The following is a 22,972-nucleotide window of genomic DNA, read 5'->3' as shown; positions in this document are numbered from 1 at the left end:
TCCCTTGTATGCCATTTGAGGTTGGGATAACTCTTCCACAGTGGAGATATTACAAACAAACCCTGGAAGTTAGAGATAGCATTATATGTGTACACATTAAGAAGCAGTTGAGTGTTGATCAAGTGTTATGCTGAATACAAAGAATACCAGATGATGGGTAAAGACCTTGGGACCTCATGTTGAGGAGTATGGTGTTTTCCTATGCACAATATCATAAAGGTTTATAAACCTAAGAGTAAATAGACTAAACTTCTAGACAATTTTCTTGACTTGATGCTTGAAAGATGAATTTCAGGGGCCAAAACTCTTCAAAGATAAATTAGGAAGTTTTGCAATAGTGGCAGAAAGAGGTGGTGAGGGTTTGAACAGTGACAGCAGATGCTGAGAAGGAAAAGAGACAGATCTGAGAAGTGTTTAAGAGGGAGAATTTGAAGAACCAGTGAGCAGGAGGAGCAGACGAGGAGGGCTCAGCGGAAAGCTCAGACACCTATGTCTAAGGCATCACCAGTGATTATTCTCCTGTCCTTCATTACGTGGATGTGCTGGCAAATATTCAACTGAGTGTGGGGGTAGGAGGAGTCAGAGGCCTAACCTATTGTCCATTTCTATTATTTATAGACTCCTTCTACGGCTGAGGAAGCCAAGTGACATTTCTTCACTAAATGCAGAGTTGAAAGGAGATGCTCACAGTCAGCTCCACGAATTATTGAGGGTTGTTCCCCCCACACCTGACTGATTACTCAGTCCTACCAGTCTCATAGCTATGTATTCTATCTCCACATTTCCACTGCCCCTGAACAAGCCATCATCACCTATGCTTGGACTCCTAGGATGAGACTCTCTGCTCTCCACTAAGACGATCAGGTCAAGCCAGTCCCACACATAAATGCTTCAAATTGCTTCCCTTCATTTTCTGAATAAAATCCTTACCATCACCAGCATGACAGTACATATACTAGCTCTTGCTTGTTCATACATTTTCTCTCTCTGCAAGCTGTTCTTCAAACCTGCCAAGAATTTTTCCCCTTGTGGATCCGCAGCCCACTTGGAATATTCTGCTTCAAGTGCTTCTGATATCAGCTCACGGGTAACCTCCCAGAAAGGCATAAAGTGAATGCTATCATCACCCAGTTTATTTCCTCTGCACTATTTGTCATTAACAAAAGTTACCTTATTTGATTAACTAACCATTAAAGATGATTATCTTTCTCTCCGCTGGAATGGCAGCTTCATATCTGTCATAGCCCCCCTTTGTCTCCTGTGCCTAGCACACAGATATTATTAGAGCACACCAAATGTTTAAAGAATGAAAGAATAGGGGTGGGTGTTTGACCTAATGTTCAAGATGCCCATGTACCATACTGGTGTTCCTGGGTTTTATTCCCAGCTCTGGCTCTTGATTTTAGCTTCTTGATAATGCAGACCCTCGGAGGCAATGATGGCTTAACTAGTTGGGTTCCTGCCACCTACACAGAAGACCTGGACTGAGTTCATGGATTCTAGCTTTGGCCTCAGCCCAGCCCCAGTTGTTGTGGACACTTAGAAGTCAACCAGTGAATGTGAGCTCCCTCTCTCTCTCTTTTCTCTTCTCTCACTCTGTCTTGCTCTCACTCTGAAATATTATTTTTTTGTAAAAAGAATGAAGAAATAAATGATACCTACAGGCTGTAACTTGAATGATGAGTAGATAGAAACATAAACAACTGAAGCAGAGAGTGAAAGAAGAGCAGCTCTAGGGACAACTGAGTTTAGAGCATGCTAAAATTTATGTTCATTAGAAATATCCAGGAAAAGAGTCTATCACATTAAATTTGTGTTCAGATCAGTTTTTATGCTGCATTGCATATATTAGCCTTTTGTCTCTGAATAAAGAGTACTATTTTTTTAAAAAAATAAAGAGTACTATTTTTAATGAAGAATTTGATGATTTTTATAAGATATCCAAGTAAAGTTTTGGACAGGGAATTGAATAGTTGGAGTTGATGAGCACTATTACACTTGAATTTTCCTGTGCTGCTTAATTACATTAATGAAACTTTTTTCATTTTTCCACTGTAAAATTAGCAATGAATAATCATTTTGAAACCTGATCTACTAGCTACTTGGAAAAATATCTTATCTATTTCAACCATTGTGCAAACTTGCAATTATGTTTGGGGTACATTGAGTATTCAAAAAGTTCAGTAAATAAATTTCCAATAAGGATTTTCTATATTACATGTACATAGTCACTATCTATCTCACTATATTAAAGAATATAAAAAGAAAATAATTTAAATATATTGTAATTTATCATAGAGACCTAATTGTGAATTTTTAGTCAATACTTTGGTCTATAAATTCTTTAAGGTCAGCTCTCCTTTTCACCTGTGTACACAATTCCAAGTTACTTCCTTTACCCTTGACATTGTCACCCCATTTCGCACTCGTCATTTTTTTGAGAATTAATCAAGTGTCATTTCCCCATCACATTGCAGCTTTCTGCAAATTTTATTTTATATACATAATAATTGACATTAGTCAATTTCATATGTGAGGGCAATGGGTATTTTTTGGAGAAAGTTTTTTGTAAATTATAAAGTGTTGCCTAGTTGGATCACGGGTTTAGCAATGAATAGTACCTAAATTGTCATAAAATTTTCCCTAGCTATAAAGTCAAAGTATAAACTTAAATGGATATTATTCCTTCATTCCCTACTAAGATTATTTTACTGAGAAACTAAATCAAGTCTATGAGAAATTAGATCTATTTAATAGTATAACTTAACTGATCAGCAAATTCACAAAGTGTTATTGCCAAAGATGAGCTAGATTCAGCAACAGTTCTTACATTAGTAACATTTTAGCCTAGAATAAATCAAATGGCTTATAAATAAAGGGGTGATATGTGAATTAATGATGGGCATAAAATCCACAAAATTGTGAAATAATTGATATCTTAGCAGATTTCTAGTGGTATGTACTTATTTATTCTTTTTTGGACCTAGAGTAAAAATGGTGAGACTAAAGGAAAGCAATGTATTTTAAGCACACTTTATCAGATCCTAGCTAGTGTGTTGCTTATTTTCCTGATAGGATCTTCCTTGAGTCCTTCGTCTGCAACACATCATAGATCTTACAAAGAGCAACTCTGAAGGTACTGTGTGATACTGGAAAGCATCCTGGACCAGGAAACCAGGAGAGAGCTCAGTTCTGTTTTGATCTCTGGTTCTAATATGTGTGGGCATCAGCTAGTCACTCGGTTCTTTATGGCTCAACCTCCTTATCTGATAAATGAAGATAATCTATTTCATGTAGTTGTTGTATGGGACAAATGAGATTATGAATATTAAAGTACATTGAAGGGACAGTGCTGTGGCATAATAGGCTAAGCCTCCACCGTGGTGCCGGCATACCATATAACCACCGGTTCATACCTGGCAGCTCCTCTTCTGATCCAGCTCTCTGCTATGGCCTGGGAAAGCAGTGGAAGATGGCCCAAGGGCTTGGACCCCTGCACCCATGTGGGAGACCTAGAAGAATCTCCTGGCTCCTGGCTTTGGATCAGTCCAGACCCAGCCATTGTGGCCATTTGGGGAGTGAAGCAGTAGATCGAAGACCTCTCTTTCTGTCTCTCCCTCTTTCGTCTGTAACTCTACTCTCAAATAATAAATAAAATATTAAAAAAAAATAAAGTACATTAAAAATATGGTATTTTTTACCACTGAAATAGTTCATTACCAATAAATTTACTTAAAAGAGAATAAATTCACAAGAAATGGAAAGGATTTTTAAAAGCATACTGTGATGTCTCTCTTCACTAATAATTGAATTCAGTATTCATATATAATGTTCTAAAATTTACTGTGCATGTACAAAAAAGGAAATAATCATTAATAACAATTTCTGCCCATTAGGAAAAGTTAATCAGAGCCGGCGCTGTGGTGTAGCTGGTAAGGTTGCTGCCTGTAGTGCTGGCATCCCATATGTGTGCTGGTTCATGTCTCAGCTGCTCCACTTCCAATCCAGCAGTGGAAGATAGCTCATGTCCTTGGGCCCTTGCACCCATGTGGGAGACCTGGAAGAGTCTCCTGGTTCCTGGCTTCAGATAGGCGCAGCTCCAGCCATTGCGGCCAATTGGGGAGTGAACCAGCGGATGGAGGACCTCTCTCTCTCTGTCTTTCCTTCTCTGTGTAACTCTGCCTTTCAAATAAATTAATCTTTTTTTTTTTTTTAAAGTAACAGTCATCTAGATATTCTATACTTTACACTTATATTGAAATAACTTCCTCAATACCAAAAAATGTACAGGCTTGGCAAACAAAACTAGAGTTCATTGTTTTTATCATTCTTAAAAGGAACAGTATGAGCTATATTCTCTGATTGATTAGATACTGCAATAACATTTTCTCTCAGAATTATCGAGGGATATGTTGGTACAGAGAATAAATGCTTCCCTCTAGAATTTTTATCTGTCACCTTTTCCCTCTTTTTCCTACATCATTTTCTATCAGATACTTCATGGCAGGTGAGAGAAAAATAAAATTTATTAGCAAGTTGCCTTAAAAATAAAGCCTGAGAGGTATGCACAGAAAGGTTCATTCTCCAAGAAAAAGCTGACACAAATAATGGCTCCCAAAGGAGCACTGATCTTTGCCAGCATTGAGGAAGACAACTTAAACAGGTGCTCACATTTTTGAGGAAATAAGTGTGAAAAGGAAGAAAAAAGACTTTAAGGGTGAATTGATTTCTACATAGTAGTAAGAGTTCTTTGAGGGTAGGGATTTTATCCTGCTCATCTTTGTATCTGTGGTACCATGAACAATGTCTGCATGAGTGGGTTTTTTGCACAAATGCCCAATGTTGAATGAATGAGTGACCAGATGGTTAGATACAATAGATTTATGTAGAATAATAAGGATCACTAGGGGAATAATTTGCATTGCATATATAGATATTTGAGTACTTTGAAACATTTAGAAAATTAGTAAGACTTAATGGAGTATGTACATTCTAATTCATCATGGTTTGCAAGAACTCATGCTCTTACAGTTGGCCTGGCCATGCACCTCATTCTGGGGACACGGCTATTGCTACATGAAGATTTACAGTCCAACCCATACACCTTTGTTTAGCATAGACCTGAGAGGCCTGGACTATCTTGATTACTTCCTATTCTGATGTACTAGTTCTGGGACTGCCCTCATCCAGTTCCTCTCTCTTACGTGGGCAGGTGCAGCTCCTTCCCTGATTTTCACAAATACATCAAAAAATAAATTAATGAACACATGGGTATCTCTGTTACTCATTGTCTGGTGGTCAATGCCTGACAATTGTCTGGTGGCCTGTAACTGCTAAATATCCATTTCATGACTCACCTTTCTTAGGTCCCAACAAAATGTTTCTCCAAACCTCTTGTCCTGTGTCTTTTAAAACAGGATGCTTCTGCATCTATGAGGGTTTCTAGATTGTGCCACCATCAACACTGGGGACAGACACAGCTTCAGAGGATTAGATTGATAGAAGTGTTTAGATAAAAGACAAATAACATGTCACTTTCTTCCTCTTATTAATGTTTCCAGTAGTGTGGAGCATTCTTTTTCATGCTTATCTATGTGGATCTGAAAACCGCGACCAATTAATGTATTTACAAGAGTTGCACATGCACATGGCAACTGAGGACTACATATTCAACAGTTCATAATATTGTCCAATGTGATAGTCTTGGCACCTGAAATGTAGCTAGTCCAACTGGGAAATGTTCTAAATGTAAATGATACACTTTGTTGTATTTTTTTTTTTTTTTTTTTTTTGACAGGCAGAGTGGACAGTGAGAGAGAGAGACAGAGAGAGAAAGGTCTTCCTTTGCCGCTGGTTCACCCTCCAATGGCCGCCGCTGCAGCCGGCGCACCGCGCTGATCCTGGCAGGAGCCAGGAGCCAGGTGCTTTTCCTGGTCTCCCATGGGGTGCAGGGCCCAAGCACCTGGGCCATCCTCCACTGCACTCCCTGGCCATAGCAGAGAGCTGGCCTGGAAGAGGGGCAACCGGGACAGAATCCGGCGCCCCAACCGGGACTAGAACCCGGTGTGCCGGCGCCGCAAGGTGGAGGATTAGCCTATTGAGCCACGGCGCCGGCTCCACTTTGTTGTATTTTTGAGTTTGAAGATTTAGCATGAAAAAGAATGTGAAAGACTTCATTAATTTTTTTATATTGATTACATGTTACTATGGTTTAGGGTAGTTTGCCTGCAAAGGTTCATGGGTTAGAAGCTTGGTCAAGGTGTGGCAATGTTAGAAGATGGTGAAACTTCGAAGAAGTGGGAGCCAGTAGGAGGTAATTAGATCATTTCAGGTATTGCCCTCAGCAGGGATTAGCACTGGTCTCATGGAATGAGTTAGTTACTATGAGAATGCGTTGTTATAAAAACAGCAACACTGTCTTCCCATCCCCTCCCACAGAATTTCTGTCTGACCAGGTAATTTCTCCCTCTCACTAGCACTACCACCATGATGCCACATGAGGCTCTCACTGGAGACTGAATTGACCTGATTATCTGATCTTAGACTTTCAGCCTCCCAAACTATGAGCTAAATAAACCTTTTTTCTTTATAAAGTTCCCAGCTTGGGTCTGTTGTTATAGCAACAAGAAAGAAACCAATATACTTTTGAAATAGTGTTTTAATATATTAGGTTAAGTTTATTATATTACTAATATTAAAATAGATTTAAAATTTTGTTATTTTTATTTTTAACTTTTCTAATATCAAAAAACTTTTAAAAATTCCAAGTATTTACTTGAGAAGCACAGAGACAGAGAAAGTGCCCATCTGCTAGTTCACTCCCAAAAGACCACAGAAATCATCAGGGCCAAATTAGGGAAATGGAACACTATCCAGGTCTCCCATGTAGGTGTCAGGAAGCCAATTACTTGAGCAATCACCTTTGCATCCTGAGGGCTGCATTAGTAGGAAGCTGGAATTAGGAGCTAAAGCCAGGTATCAAACCCAGTCACTCCAATGTGGGACACAGGTATCTTCACTGACATCTATCTGCTAGGCTAAACACTTGCATTGGAAAAAATTTTAATATAAAAAAGTAAAAGTTATGTATGTGGCTTGCCATATGTGTGTGTGTTGTGTATATATAAATATTGGACAATGTTGATCCATATATAACAAATATACAGTGTGATACTGGTGTTTCTATTGGTAATTAGATGAACGCTAAGTGATAGAATTGTAAGTGGTTTTATATTTGTGAAAATATCTAATATTAAATTACATTTAAGATTTTAAAATTTAACTTCAGAAAAAATTCATCATAATTTTTCATGTGCACTAATTAACTGTAATTTGACTTTAATTTTTAAAAATTATATTGAATATTTTAAAAGAAAATCACTTTTGAAAAAACATGTAAAATAACTTTAATTTTATATTTAAGTTTGGCTGAAAATACATTTAAATTTAATACTACCTGAATATAATTAACTTTTGGTTTTAGCTCATTACTGTCAATAGAGGAAAATTATGTGAAAATCTCAATTAGAACAACATAATAAGTGCTGTTTTTCTAATGAAAATAAGAAAGATAAATTCATTAAATTATTAAATTTGTAAATAACTTACACAATGTCATGCTTTTGTCCAACCAAACACCACTGACTCATCAAAAATCCTTAAAATGTGGGGATGGTGCTGTATATATTAGCACCAGGTCAAGTCCTAGCTGCTCCATTTCCGATCCAGTTCTCTGCTAACATCCCTGGGAAAGCAGCAAAAGACAGCCCAAGTGTTTGGGGAGTGATCCAGCAGATGGAAGATCTCGTTCTCTCTCTCTCTCTCTCTCTCTCTAACTCTGCCTTTCAAATAAATCTTTTTAAAAAGCCTTAACATGTAGAGTAATAATTAAACTCAAATGTCTTTTATGCTTTTGCCGACTATTAGCAACAAAAAAAATCATGGCTTTAAATGTGTATTTCCTATATGGGCACTGGTTCTAGCCCTGGTTGTTCCTCTTCTGATCCAGCTCTCTGCTATAGCCTGGGAAAGCAGTAGAAGATGGTCCAGGTACTTGGGTACCAGCACCCACGTGGGAGACCTGGTGGAGGCTCCTGGCTCCTGGCTCTGGATCGGCTCAGCTCCGGCCACTGCAGCCATTTGGGGGCTGAACCAGCAGATAGAGGACCTTTCTCTTTGTCTCTCCCTCTCACTGTAACTCTACCTCTCAAATAAATAAATCTTTCTTGACAAATGTGCATTTCCATGGCTGTACCATTGTTGCTTGCTACCTTGACATTGCAATATTTAGACAAGTGGTTATGTGGTCCTCAATTTGTACTCTTGCCTTGAAGCTCACAAATGTTAGGCCTGGACCTTTTCTGATCATAAAAGCCACTCCAGGTAACCAGAACATCCTAAACAGAACAGGACATTCACCATGGAATCTCATCACATCTGAAACTTCCATGGCTTCTGGGGATTCTTCAGAGCTGACAGTGTTTGTGTGGCTTCTCAAGTTTATGTGTCCCAGAGTATACAGTCTCTTCCCCGACCCAACAGCATATATACTCCTGAATGGATAGAAAGGGGTGCATCTAGAAAACAGGTGGGGAGGACAAATGAACCCGACAATGTCCTTGCATATGTGTCTCTCTACGTCTGCCCTTTTCAGGACGAATGACATAGCCTGTTGAAGAAAACTACTGAGACACGATTAAAGTAAGATCAAAGCTCCTGCAACACAATAGTGGTGCTGCTAACTTCTGGTAGAAACTAGGACAAAGGGCAGAGTAGGTGAAGTGATGCTCTTCCAGAGGTACATCTGCCAACTACACTATAACTGAGGCATAACGCTCTTGGAGAAACTAAAGGAAAGTTGGCAGTCGAGTTGTTTTTTTTTTTTTTTTTGACAGGCAGAGTTAGACAGTGAGAGAGAGACAGAAAGAAAGGTCTTCCTTCCGTTGGTTCACCCCCCAAATAACTGCTACTGCCGGCACGTATGCCGATCCGATGGCAGGAGCCAGGTGCTTCTCCTGGTCTCCCATGGGGTGCAGGGCCCAAGCACTTGGGCCATCCTCCACTGCCTTCCTGGGCCACAGCAGCAAGCTGGACTGGAAGAGGAGCAACCAGGACAGAACTGGCGTCCCGACCGGGACTAGAACCCAGAGTGCCGGCGCCACAGGCAGAGGATTAGCCTAGTGAGCCGTGGCGCCGGCCATGAGTCAAGTTGTTTTTTAGAGCAATTCACATATTATTTTAACAGTATTTGAAAAAGGACAACCATAAAATGCATCAATCTAACATGGATGAGTACTGTGAATTATGCCTTTCTACAGAAGCTTTACTCACTTCTGGAAATTAATTTCTAGTTTCAGTAACAGAAACATGAGAGCTATGAAAGATCATTCATAGAGGTAGGAAGGGAAAGTCCCAAGTACTATTCCTCATTTTGGCATTTCCCATCATAAAATCTGACCAAATTGCAAAATTGGTCTAGGCTTCAATCCCTTACCTACAAAATGATGAAAAAAGAATTGTGCTGCCTATCTCATAAATTGATATAAAGATCTAATGAGATCATTTAGTGAAAGCAATTTGAAAATTATTAAATGGTTTACAAATATGCCACTTTTGGTCTCTGATATTTTCTCTAGGAAGTTAGGGCTGATTTCTATTATTACTGTATCATTATATATTGATAAAAATTTATTTGGTGTGATTACATAGTAAGATAGATTTCTTTCCCAAATGATTACAATTCAGAACTCTAAATCAACAACTGCCAAGTATCAAAACTAATATTTATTAAAGTATTTCAGAGAAACAATTTTTTTAAACCTCATTAATTGTACTAATATATAAACAATGTGTTTTTCCCTTTGAATCTCTATTACCCTTCTTCCTGTCTTTCAGTTTGTGAAAATCAGATGGTTTATTTTCTGTAAGATACCTATGTTGTTAAAAATAAATGTTAACCAGGCCAGCGCCTTGGCTCACTTGGCTAATCCTCCGCCTGCGGCGCCAGCACCCTGGGTTCTAATCCCGGTTGGGTCGCCGGATTCTGTCCCAGTTGCCCCTCTTCCAGTCCAGCTTGCTGCTGTGGCCCAGGAAGGCAGTGGAGGATGGCCCAAGTACTTGGGCCCTGCGCCTGCATGGGAGACCAGGAGGAAGCACCTGGCTCCTGGCTTCGGATCGACACGCCGGCTGTAGTGGCCATTTGGGGGGTGAACCAACGGAAGGAAGACCTTTCTCACTGTCTAACTCTGCCTGTCAAAAAAATATATATATATATTAACCACTTTATCAGTGTCTGCTTTTCTTCTATCTCTCTGTCCAGAACCTTGTTACTGTGGGAAGAAGCCTCTTAATTTTCTTTTTTTCTCATCTTGATTGTTTTGAGAGGAAAGGAATCCTTTTTTTCCCTCTTCTTCACCCCAGAGACACCTGTGGGTTCTGACAGCACCAGCTGGGTGGCTAGACACTCCCTGTACAATCGTGTCCTATCAGATAAAGCAGGGAGTGAGCCTGTGACAGGGGCCTCAGTCACCGTCCTGGATCTCCATGGCGCAAGCAGAACTCTAATCAGACCTGTGTTGTGCAAGAGACTGTGTGTGGGTGACTTCTATCCCTCCACCCCAGAGGAATGCCTCACTGCATGTGTGTGTTCAGAGTAAGTGAGAGCCTTAGTCAGGAAACTTTGAAAAGAAAGAGAACAATAAGAAAGCAGTAGGAAATTGCTCCTATCACTAAAATACACACATTTCATCATGTAAGGAGGAAACTTCAAGCCCCCAGACACTAGAAAAAAATATATATCCATTTTTTTTTACAGTTAACTGAAGAAAGGTCTTGGGCTTTTATGTATTCAGACAGCAAGTTTATTCAGGCCCCTCAGAGAAGGTACAATGAAAATATAATAAGTAGGAAATCTAAATAAATATTAGCAAAGACTTTAACCATTACATGCAAGAATTACTTTAGAATACAATTTCTTATATTGATTTTCACAGTTCTATGCTAAGAAAATTAATTGCATGTGTTTTCATTGTTATAAATGGTCTCTAGGGATTTGTGTTGATCAAATTCGGAGAAACATTAATTCCAAACAAATGGCCAATCCTTTAGGATTTCCTTGCCCCAGAGGCAAGAGGGGGCAAAAGCCGGAGAGGAGCCAGTCTCTTTCTGGGGACATTCAGAAAGCTGTCAGCTTTGTTGATGATGCACTCCTGTATGCTGAATGTGAACCAGAGCCACAAAGGTCCCTGGAAATGTCATGGTGCTTCAACAGAAGTCAGTGAGAGCAAATGACTGATGACTGAGGCCTTCTTGGGTCTTAGCGAATACAAGATGCAACGCAGAGCCTTTTGTGGATGGGGCCCCCATTGCTTCTAAATTTCCCACCAGCCTGTAAGAATGGGGCTGGAGTTGAATTTCAAGTGATCTGTAGATTATAAACAAATGTGATAGTTCTTGCATCTTCTGTGTTATGGCTTTTGACATACAAGTTCACAAACTGACCAAGAAATTAGAGGGAATTATTAATTCTTGTCTTGAACAACAGGGTGCTACTGTGCTGATGATCTTAGGTCAGGTAGGCTCACAAATACATAATAGCAATCTTCACTTCCTTTCGTTGTCCTTTACTTGCAATGAGTAATGAAGTATACAATTTAAACTTTAGAAAAAGCATTGCAATTTCACCATCCAAACATAGAAACTATTTTAATTAAATATATCCTTCTAGTCTATGTACTTATATATGAACAAGCAGAAATGTTGGAAGTTCAAACTTTTCTGCTCTTGGCAGAGTGTCCTGTGGGGTGGCTGGCCCATGTTGCTGATGGCTGTCTTTATTGCCAAGGGTGGGAAGTGTATTTGTATGATTTCAAGACTTGTCACTGCTGAGTTCATTTGAAGATTTTCTCATGCATTAGGAGAGCAGAGTTTCGGCTTGAATCTTGGCTGCAGTTCTGCAAGTTTAGGCCTGTCTGAGCTTGCCCAGGGAATTGGTGAAACCAGCCTATTTCGTTGGGGCCTACACAGCCTGTGGGAAAGAACTTCAGCTTCATCTCCTGCTTGGGCTACGAGGCATTGTTGAGTACAGTGTGAGACACTCTGACAGATGTCAAACTGAAGAGGCTCTCTAGAGTCTTACAAGGGGGAACTCATTTTAAATGTGGTGGGAGGGAGTACAATGAGCTCTCCAATAACATGCCCTTCATCATCAGAAGAAAAAACAAGATTCTTAGTCCAGCTTTATGACCCTCACTCCCATCTGTTTCCAGCCCAGTGCCCTAGACTAATGTCTGTGTGCTAAGTGAAGGCCATAAGTAAAAACTAAGGGTGTTCACTGAACACTCGATACAACACTAAGTCACACATGCACACACACTGCACTATTTTCCACCCCTCATACTGCAAGGTCCCAAGGGAAGAGAGCTAACCCCTGATTTGCCACAGATCAAGCTTTGTTGTTGTGAACATTCAGGAAATGCATGGAGTGTACTCCTCTGCGGTCAGTGGAGTCTGAGTAGCAGCAGGGTTTGCTGAAGAATGAGATGCTTGGAGGACACTAGGAGAGACTTGGAGCAGAATGTGGTGTCCACAAGGCAGTAGAAGCATTAGTAAAGCTAGACTTACACAAGTCAGTTCCTGCCCGAGGACCCTCAGAAATGCAAAAGGGGACATCTTGGGGGCTGAGCACCAGCATATATGTATACAGGGGAAATAAACCCTGAAATCTGGGTCATCTTCACACAACCCTGAATGTACTTCAGGCAAGGGAGACTAAGGAAATTTGTTTTGTACTAGTGTTCGCCTGGTCCCCTCAGAGCTGCATGCAGGCTCACAAACCTATGGATGAAGGAAGCTGCTAGACTTAACTACTATCTGGTCAGAAGGGTCAGGCCTTCTTGGGTTTCCACAGTGTTCCTGGCTTTATAACTGTTGACTTGATGTTTTTCCTTCATTTTTATTCAGCACATATTCATTAAGTACATCCCAACAATAATGAGCGAAACAAGCCTCAATCCAGTTCTTACACAGCTCATAGCCTGTTGTGTAAGATGGACAAGGAAATTCAGTCATTTGTTCAACAGTTTTTATTAACTACCTACAATATGCTAGGTGCCATGCAGGTTTTTAGCATAATCATGATCAAATACATAAGGATATCATCCTCAAAGAGTACATTGTAGGGGGAGACACATAATAAATACATGAATATGCAACTGAACAGGATAAGGACAGATTCTGTTAAGGACTAGGAAGGGAACAAGTGTGTTGATGGGATGAACAACAGGAAGGGAATTGGGGGGTTACCCTGAGCAAGGTTCTTAGGCAAGGCCTCATTGAAAAGACCTCAAAATGAAAAAGATGGAAAAGGGCCAACCACTGAAGGTCTGTGGAGAAGTGTCCTAGCCAGAAGCAGCAACAAAGGGTCTTCACTGTGTCCCAGGATGTGAGAGAAGACTAGAGAACTACTTTACTGAGCAGGGTAAGAGTGACGTGAGATGAGTTTGGGAATCAGAAAGGGCCTAGCCATGCAAGGCCTTGGAGACTTGGGGAAGGGGCACAACTTCTCATCTAAGTTACTAGGACAGCTATGAATGGTTGTAAGCAGCGGCATGTCATAATCTGAGAAACTACCATCACTTTGGGTGAGATTTTCCCTTCCCATTTCTAACAGCACCCTCCTCCATTCTCAGGGGAGTTAAGAAGTTCCTTGTATCTAGTGCTGAGAAAAGATTAAGCAGCACCGCTCAGTAGCATACCGCGAAACTCAATCTTCACGCCAATGGATGACATCTCTGCATTGGCTCAAATATTTCAACTCCTGCCTGCTCCAGGTGACATGTGATAGGACACTTTTTAAAACAGATTTATTATTCCAAGGGCAGAGTGACAGGGAGGCAGGGAGTGATGAAGAGAGAGGAAGAGGGAGAGAGAGACAGAGTGATTTCTTCTGTCTGCTAGTTCATTCCATAAATGGCCTCAATGGCCTAGGCTGAGCCAAGCTGAACCCAGGAGCCTGAAACTCCAAAGGTCTCTCACATGGGTGGCAGGGACTCATGAACTTGGTTCATCTTGTTGCTCTCCTGGCACATTATCAAGGATCTGGGTCAAAAGCAGAGCAGCCAGGACTCAAAACAGCACTCCAACGTGGGATGCCAGTATCACAGGTGGTAGCTTAACTTGCTGTGGCACAGTGTCAGTCCCCATGGAACATATCTTGAGATACTGGTGGCTTTAGTCCCCTCCTATCGTCCAGTCTCTCAAATAAAATTTTTTTAAAGTGTAGATAGCAAATAAGCACTTGAAAAGATATTTGCTATCATTAATCTTTTAGATTAATTAATCTTTCCTCAAGATCTACAGTCAGGTGTAAAGAGGGGACCTAAGTTAGCTTGGCCCCTCTGAAAACCACTGAAGACTTGAAGAATAACTGAGGAACTGACGGGGAGAATTATGCCAGGTAGGGACCAGATCATCTGGAGCCTCACAGACTGAATTAAGGATGTTGGGTTTATTTTTAAAACAGGAAACCACTGAAGACTGTGACATTCTGATTTATACTTTCAAAGGATCATCTGAAGGAGGATAAGAGCAAACACAAAGATACAGATTGGGAAACCATTGTTGTCCTTGTAAAGAACAGATTATGATGGCTTCCACAGAGTAATGACAGACAAACAGGAGAAATGTAAATGGGGTCACCAAATATATGAAAGAAATCAATTAAAAGAAAGCATAAATGTGGAAACAAAAAGAGGAAAGATTTTGAAGATGGTATTAACATCAGGACCAAAGGAATGTTTTGCATCATTTCATTTTGCATTATTTTTATCTGGTGTGATAGCGGTCTGGTATATTCTTGTACCCTGCACGACATCTGCACATCATATATCCATTACCTAATAAATATTATTAGGGATAGTCAGTTCTCAGAGGCTAGACTGATTCCATTAGTCTCCCCAGACACATTTTGTTATAGACTGGACTGTGTTTTCTCAAAATTCATATGTGGAAGCTCTAGACCTCAATGTGACTGCATTTGGAAATATAGTCGGTAAGAAGGTAATTAAGAGTAAATGAAGTCCCAACGCTGGGGCCCTAATCCAATAGGACCATGAGAAGAAAGTGGCACTGGAGATTCTTCCTTTCCACTGTCCCACAGGAGAGGAAAACAAACAAGCAAAAGGTCATGCAAGGACACTGAGAGCAAATGCCACGGCCAAGTTGCAGAAAGAGGCCTCACCAGTTGCCAGCCCTGCTGCTGCTGCTGTGATCTTGACTTTCCAGCCTCCAGAACTGCTGTGAGAAAATAAATGTCTGTTGTTTAAGCCACCTAGTCCGTGATACCCTGTTCTGGCAGCTAGAGCTGATATAAACCTGCATCCTGGATATACATCTCTTCTTTCCATGTTCATTTGGTTCCTCTGAAATTTTGATCAGCTTAGGTAAATCAAGAAGCAATACTATTGTAGCTCTTCACAGTGTACATCATAGAAAAGCATTTTACATGTTTATTTTCCCTCTCTCTTTATTGTTTGAATTTCAGTTCTCTCCAGATCAGTAACCTGGGTCATGGTGAATGCAGATACAGTACAATGGTGGGAACTATGTAGTTAGAATACTTATTCCAATCACGGGACAGCTTATTCCAATTAAATCCCATTTCTGCATTCTAAAGATTTAGGCAGACACATTTTCATTATTAGCTACTCTGAACTATCTAGGCCAATCCTGAGAGACTGACTGTCAAATCCATTACTATGAAATGTATCAAAAATTATTCTTACCCATCATAGAGAAGTAACGTTTACGTGAAATCTGGGACTATTCTTGAAAGAACTGTATCTGGATTTCTAGCAGAAGGACTTACCTCTGATAAGTTTCCACTTTGGATTCATGACTGAGAATGTTTTCAAAAATCTCCCCAAGATTAGAAGACAAAGATCATTCACGCAGGTAATCAAAAACTCAAGTCTATTTTGAAACCTCTGCCAAGTCTTAAGATTTTATTAGTGGGAGCTGGCATTGTAGTGCAGCAGCTATAAGCCTCCGCCTGTGATGCCAACACCCCATATATGCGACAGCCATAGTCCAAGCTACTCCACTTCTCATCCACTTCCCTGCTGATGGTTTAGGAAAACAGCAAAAGATGACACAAGTGCTTGTGTCCCATTACCCATATGAGAGACCTGGATGAAGTTCCTGGCTCCTGGCTTCAGCCTGGCTCAGCCTAGGCCTTTTCAGCCACCTGGGGAGTGAACCAGTGGATGGCAGGCTTTTTTTCTCTTTCTCCCTGTATGTAACTCCGACTTTTCAAATAAATAAATCTTTTAAAAAAGATTTTATTAATCTCATTGTGCTAGCATGGCATAGTTTTTCATTCTTTTGCTTTTATCCATTTGTATCTTCATGCTTTTTTTTTTTTTAAGAAAAAAAACAGAGTTACAGAGGCATAGAGAGAGAGAGAGAGAGAGAGAGAGAGAGCGTGGTCTTCCATCTGCTGGTTCACTCCCCAAATGGCCACATTTGCTGGAACTGGGCAGAACTGAATCCAGGAGCCAGGAGCTTCTTCTCCCAAGTGGGTACAGGGGTCCAAGGACTTGGGCCATCTGTTGCTGCTTTCCCAGGCCATTAGCAGACATCTGATCAAAAGTGAAGCAGCCAGGACTCGAATCCCTATCCATATGGGATGCCTGCACTGCAGGCGGCAGCTTTACCTGCTACACCACAGTGCTGGCCCTGTCTTCATGCTTTCATGTTGGGTTTCTTGTTGACAGTAAAGTGTTGAGGACTTTTTGTTTTTAAATTTCATATGAATATCTTTACCTTTTCAGGGAGTATTTGGTCATCTACATTTAATCTGATAATTGGCATAGTTTGATTTAAATCTACCATTTTGCTAACTTTTTCTATTTTTATGACTTGTTCTTTTTTTTCCCTTTTCAGTATCATTTTAGATTTATTGAATATTTTTCATTTCCTTCTTTCTGTTCCTTTAATATCTAAATCTTTTTGTTTTTATTTTGATTGTTTATTTATTTATTTTTTGTTTTGTGGGGTTGCTTTATGGCTTCTAGCAACACTGTCCAAAAGATACAAGGATACTTCTAAAAGTTTAGAAGAAATTTATCTTGGTGTAAATTGTTTTTGAAATCCATGCAGTTTTTTAATATAAAATTTCCATAAACTTTTTGAAGCCTGTTGTATGAAATGTGAATCATATATAACTTACAACTTTTCTAATAGTCAACCTATCAAAAAAAATTAAAAGGAACCAATGAAATTAATTTGAATACTATCTTTGTTTAAACCAATACCCTCAAATTATTATTATTTCAACCTGTAGCAGTATAAAATGTTAATGACAAATTTCATAATTTTTTCACTGTATATCTTTGAAATCTGGTGTGCTTCATTAGTTTATTATTTGAGAAGCAAAGAGAGAGGACTGTCATCTGTTGGTCCACTCCCCAATGCCTGCAATAGCTAGGGCTGGGCTAGGGCCAAAGCTAGAATCCGGGAACACAATCTAGGCCTCCTACATTGGAGGCAGAAATCTAATCACTTAAGTCACCATCACTATTTCCCACGGTCTGCATTAAATGGAAGTTGGAATCAGGACCAGAGCCGGTTATCACATCCAGGCACTCCAAAGTGTGAATGTCTTGTCTTGCTGCTGCTGCTGCTTCTTTTTTGGTAGCTGTAGGGTTTTTTTTTATTTAATAAATGTGAATTTACAAAGTGCAATTTTTGCATTGTTGTGGCTCCCCCCCAAACTCACTCCCTCCCGTGGCCCTCCCCTCTCCCACTCCCTCTCCCATCCCACCCTTCATTGAGTTTCATTTTCCAATTACCTTCATATACAGAAGATCAACTTAGTATATACTAAGTAAGGATTTCAACAGGCTGCACTCACACAACCACACAAGGTAAAAGGTATTGTTCAACTAGTAGTTTAACTTGCTTCTTAACCACTAGTCCAAATGTCTGCTCCTGGCAAGGATTTTATACTTACAGCACATTTCATTTTGGACTAGTTTCATTTTAAGTGTTCAAGGGATACCATGTGGCTACCTGGTACCATAATAGAGAGTGGAAGCTTATAAAATGCATCTTTAACTTATTATAAGTAATGTTATTCCATTTACATATACCAGGGAAAAAATTAAGCAGTATATTTCAATTTTCCTCCTCCCAGTACTAGTGCTATTGTTGCCAAGTTTTGCTTTTGTGTATGTTACAAATATGAAAATTTTTTGGCCTTAGTTGTAGAGGTATTTTTAAAAGCTAAAAGGTTTTTTTATATATATCCACATATTTACCATTTCCAGTGTTCATTTTTTAATATAGATTCATAAATTTTCTTTTTTTAAAAGGGATTTATTTTTTGAAAGGCAGAGTTATAGAAAAGAGAGGGAGAGAGAGGCAAAGCAGGGATGGTATGGGGAGAAGTCTTCTATCCACTGGTTCACTCCCCAAATGGCCATAACGAACTGGGGTGGGCCAGGCTGAAGCCAGGAGTCAGAAGCTTTTTCTGAATCTCTCATGTGAGTGCAAGGGCCCAAGGACTTGGGCCATCCTCCATTGCTTTCCCAGGCACATTAGCAGAGAGCTGAATCAGAAGTGCAGCAGCTGGGACCCGAACCGGCACCCAGATGTGATGCTGGCACCACAGACTGTGTCTTAACCCATTAAGCTACAGCAATGGCCCCAGATTCAGAAATATTCTGCCTGGAGGCCTTTAATATTTCTTGTAGTGCACTTCTACAGATTATGAATTCTCTCATATTTTGTGTCTGAAATATATTTTTTTCTTCATAATAAACACTGTTTATTGGGTTTACAATTCTAAGTTGAAAGACTGTTTTTTCCTTTCAATATTTTCTTAAAGATTTTATTTATTTTATTTGAGAGGTAGAGTTACAGACAGCGAGAGGGAGATGTGGCTTTCCTAGGCCACAGCAGAGAGATGGATTGGAAGTAGGGCAACTGGGACTAGAATTGGCACCCATATAGGATGCCGGCGCCACAGACGGAGGATTAATTTACTGCGTCACGGCGCTGGCCCCTCCTTTCAGTATTTTAAAGATGTTGAACCACTGTTTTTTGGGTTACATTGTTTCTGAGAATTCTGCTACTATCCTAATGATTATTTCACTATATGTAATGTGTCTTTTTTCCTTTGTTGCTTTTTTTTTTCCTTTTATCACCAGTTTTGAACAACTTAATTTAGTGCCTAGTTAAAACTTTCATAAAGCTTTTTATGCTTGGCAACTGTTGAACTACTTCAATGTGTTGGTTTACAGTTTTCAACACATTTGGACAAATTTTGGCCATTTTTATTCAAATACACTCTTTAGTTCTCCCTCACGAAGGAAAACATCCCTTTGAAAACTTCAATCTCAGGGCCGGTGCTGAGGAGTAGTAGGCTAAGCCTCTGCCTGTGACACTGGCATTCTATAAGGGCACTGGTTTGTGTTCCAGCTGTTCCTCTTGCGAACCAGCTCTCTTCTTATGGCCTGGGAAAGCAGTGGAAGATGCCCAAGTACTTGGGCCCCTGCACCCATATGGGATACCTGGAAGAAGCTCCTGGCTTCAGATCAGCCTAGCTCTGGTTATTGTGGCCATATGGGGAGTGAACCAGCAGGTGAAAGAACTTTCTGTTTCTTCCTCTCTCTGTAGCTCTACATCTCAAATAAACAAATACAACAACAATAACTCACTGTTGTACTATTTATTTTTATTTTGTTTCTGTTTCAATTTGCATCGATTTTTAAAAGATTTATTGATGTATTTAAAAGGCAGAATTTGCGGCCAGTGCTGTGGCATAGCAGGTAAACCGCCGCCTGCAGTGCCAGTATCCCATATGGATGCCGGTTTGAGTCCTGGCTGCTCCACTTCCAATCCAGCTCTCTGCTATGACCTGGGAAAGCAGAAGATGGCCCAAGTCCTTGGGCCCCTGCACATGCATGGGAGACTCAGAGGAAGCTCCTGGCTCCTGGCTTCGGATTGGCACAGCTCCAGCCATTGTAGCCATCTAAGGAGTGAACCAGTGGATGGAAGACCTCTCTCTCTCTCCCTCAGCCTCTTCTTCTCTCTGTGTGTAACTCCTTTCAAGTAAATAAATAAATCTTTGAAAAAAAACACAGCAGAATTACAGAGTGAAAAACAGGGACAGAGAAGGATACAGTGAAACTGAGAGATCTTCCATGTACTGTTTTACTCCCCCAGACGCCTGTAGCATCCAGGACTGGGCTAGCCTGAAGCCAGGAGGCAAGAATTCCAACTGGGTCTCCCAGGTGGGTGGCAGAAACTCAAGTACTTGGGCCATCATAGGCTGCCTCTCAGGCACATAAGCAGGAAGCTGAGTGGAAAGCAGAGTAGTCAGGACTTGAACCAGCACTCTGCTAACGGATGCCGACAGTGCAAGTAGTGGTTTAACCTACTGCATCACAATGCTGAGCCACATATAGATTTTTAGCTTTGTTTTTGAGTTTAATGATCTTTTGTTTTCCAGAGTCTAACTGGCTCTCACACTTATCCAATGTAGTTTCATTGTAGATATTATACTTTTCATCTCCAGACATTTGTTTTGGGTTTCCTCATATATTTCAGATCTTTTTTTTTTTTTTTTTTTTTTTGATAGGCACACCGGGTTCTATTCCCGGTTGGGGCGCCGGATTCTGTCACATCTTTTCTTAACATGTTTACACTTTCTTCTAATTTCAGAAACATATGGAATACAGTTTTTTTTTTTTTTTTTTTTTTTTTTTTTTTTTTATTTATTTATTTTTTTTTTTTAGACAGGCAGAGTGGACAGTGAGAGAGAGAGACAGAGAGAAAGGTCTTCCTTTGCCGTTGGTTCACCCTCCAATGGCCGCCGCGGCCGGCGCGCTGCGGCCGGCGCACCGCGCTGATCCGATGGCAGGAGCCAGGAGCCAGGTGCTTTTCCTGGTCTCCCATGGGGTGCAGGGCCCAAGCACCTGGGCCATCCTCCACTGCACTCCCTGGCCACAGCAGAGGGCTGGCCTGGAAGAGGGGCAACCGGGACAGAATCCGGCGCCCCGACCGGGACTAGAACCCGGTGTGCCGGCGCCGCTAGGCGGAGGATTAGCCTAGTGAGCCGCGGCGCCGGCCTGGAATACAGTTTTAATTACTATTTTAGTATCCCTGTCTATTCTGTCATTTATGCATTTCTGAATCTTTTTTTTTTTTTTTTTTTTTTTGACAGGCAGAGTGGACAGTGAGAGAGAGAGAGACAGAGAGAAAGGTCTTCCTTTGCCGTTGGTTCACCCTCCAATGGCCGCCACGGCCAGTGCGCTGCGGCCGGCGCACCGCGCTGATCCGATGGCAGGAGCCAGGAGCCAGGTGCTTCTCCTGGTCTCCCATGGGGTGCAGGGCCCAAGCACCTGGGCCATCCTCCACTGCACTCCCTGGCCACAGCAGAGAGCTGGCTTGGAAGGGGGGCAACTGGGACAGAATCCGGCGCCCCGACCGGGACTAGAACCTGGTGTGCCGGCGCCGCTAGGCGGAGGATTAGCCTAGTGAGCCACGGCGCCGGCCTGAATCTGTTTCAATTGAGTGGTCTCTCCACTCTCTCATTTACAGTTATGTTTTCTTGCTTTTAATGCTTGGAAATTCTTTCAAATAGATAGCAGACATTGTAATGGCCTGATTAAATTTTCTTGAATTTCTATAATCCTTTTCCCTCCAAATGTTTTTTCCCTACAAAGGTTTTTTATTTGTTTGTTTGCTTTTAAGCCAAGTGGCAGAGCGACAGAAAGACAGAGTGCTCCCATCTTCTGGTTTCCTCACCAAATATCCACAGTGGCCAGAACTGGGTCAGGCTGAAGCTGAGAGCCAAGAACTCAATCCAGGTCTCACATGTAGATGGCAGGGAATCAAGTACCTTGAGCCATCACCTGCTGCCTCCCCAGGTCTGCGCTGGCAGGAAGCTGCAGCCAGAGCCAGGAGCTAAACCCACACACTAAGACATGGGGTACAGGCATCTTAACCAGGGCCCTAATCCCTAAGCCAAAGGCCACCCCATCTATGATAACCTTGAGCTTTGTTATGGGATGCAGTTAAATCATGTGGAAAACAAGCAGTCTGTCCTTCTGTCCTGTAAGATATGCTCTTAGGCTTTGGAAGGCTGAACCAGCTTAGGCTTTAGTCTGGGGCTAATTTTGCCTCAATAGCAAAGCAATACCAAGAGTCTCTACCTGATACTTTGTAAGAATGAACTATTCCTTACCTTTTTTGAGCTCTAGGGAGTATTCTCCCTAAGCCTTTCCTCTGGCTATAATTTTCTTCTGGCCTTGAGATAGATACTCCCTTATCACACTTCACTGGAGACTTGAGGGGATTTATCCCCTTCAGGCTTCCTGCTGTCTTTTCTTTGACATTCTGTCCTGTGAATGTCAGCTATCTACGTTGACCATACCAGACTTGTAAGCTTTATCTCCTCAACAAAAGCAGAATGCCAGGCAATACCTGGATTCCCCTTACAGCTTGGACATTCTCCTTAGGAAGCTATCTGGGAACAACCTTCAGACTCACTTCTTTGTTTCTCTCCTCAGAAAGATCATCACCCTGATGCCTAATACTTGAGAACTATTGTTTTATTTTTTAGAGTTTGTGTTATTGTTTCCAGAGAATATATATGGACCATATCCCTTCATCTTGGCTGGACCCTATATTTGAGAATTTTATTTTTATGAACCTAATTGATGTTTTATTTTTACCCCATGAATGTCACATTGGTAAATTTATCTTTTTAATTCTCTTACCACATTGTCTTTTTTGCTTTAATTAGCAGTGAAAAATCAATAAGCATTAGTTCTGTATGCTTATCACACAATATCAAGGACAGAATTCTGATGCCTACTGTTAGGGTCAACTTGAAGTCTTCCTGAAGTCATTATGAAATGGTTTTTGAGAACATTGTAGAGCTGCAGAGTTATCTCACATTACCAAT

General features: G+C 40.9%; 1 long non-coding RNA gene across 5 annotated transcripts in view; it reads right to left on the bottom strand.

The window, feature by feature from the left end:
• The window catches only part of LOC149126580 (uncharacterized), a 486,087-nt gene that overhangs the window by 456,498 nt on the left and 6,617 nt on the right, over positions 1 to 22,972 (bottom strand). The window contains exons 3-4 of one of the 5 annotated variants that reach the window (XR_016233912.1): positions 15,239 to 15,294; positions 13,114 to 15,146 (exon numbers count right to left, since the gene is read on the bottom strand). The exons of 1 other annotated variant lie outside the window; for it this stretch is intronic. This is a non-coding gene — a long non-coding RNA (uncharacterized LOC149126580). Of the gene's footprint in view, positions 1 to 13,113; positions 15,295 to 22,972 lie in introns of those variants that run through there. 3 more of the 5 variants (XR_016233914.1, XR_016233911.1, XR_016233913.1) reach the window with 3 other exon arrangements.

The sequence above is a fragment of the Oryctolagus cuniculus genome, chromosome 5 (genome assembly GCF_051225735.1).
Source record: "Oryctolagus cuniculus isolate XC-2025 breed Fujian yellow rabbit chromosome 5, ASM5122573v1, whole genome shotgun sequence".
NCBI classification, from domain to species: domain Eukaryota; kingdom Metazoa; phylum Chordata; class Mammalia; order Lagomorpha; family Leporidae; genus Oryctolagus; species Oryctolagus cuniculus.
This window is presented reverse-complemented; position numbering and strand designations above follow the sequence as displayed.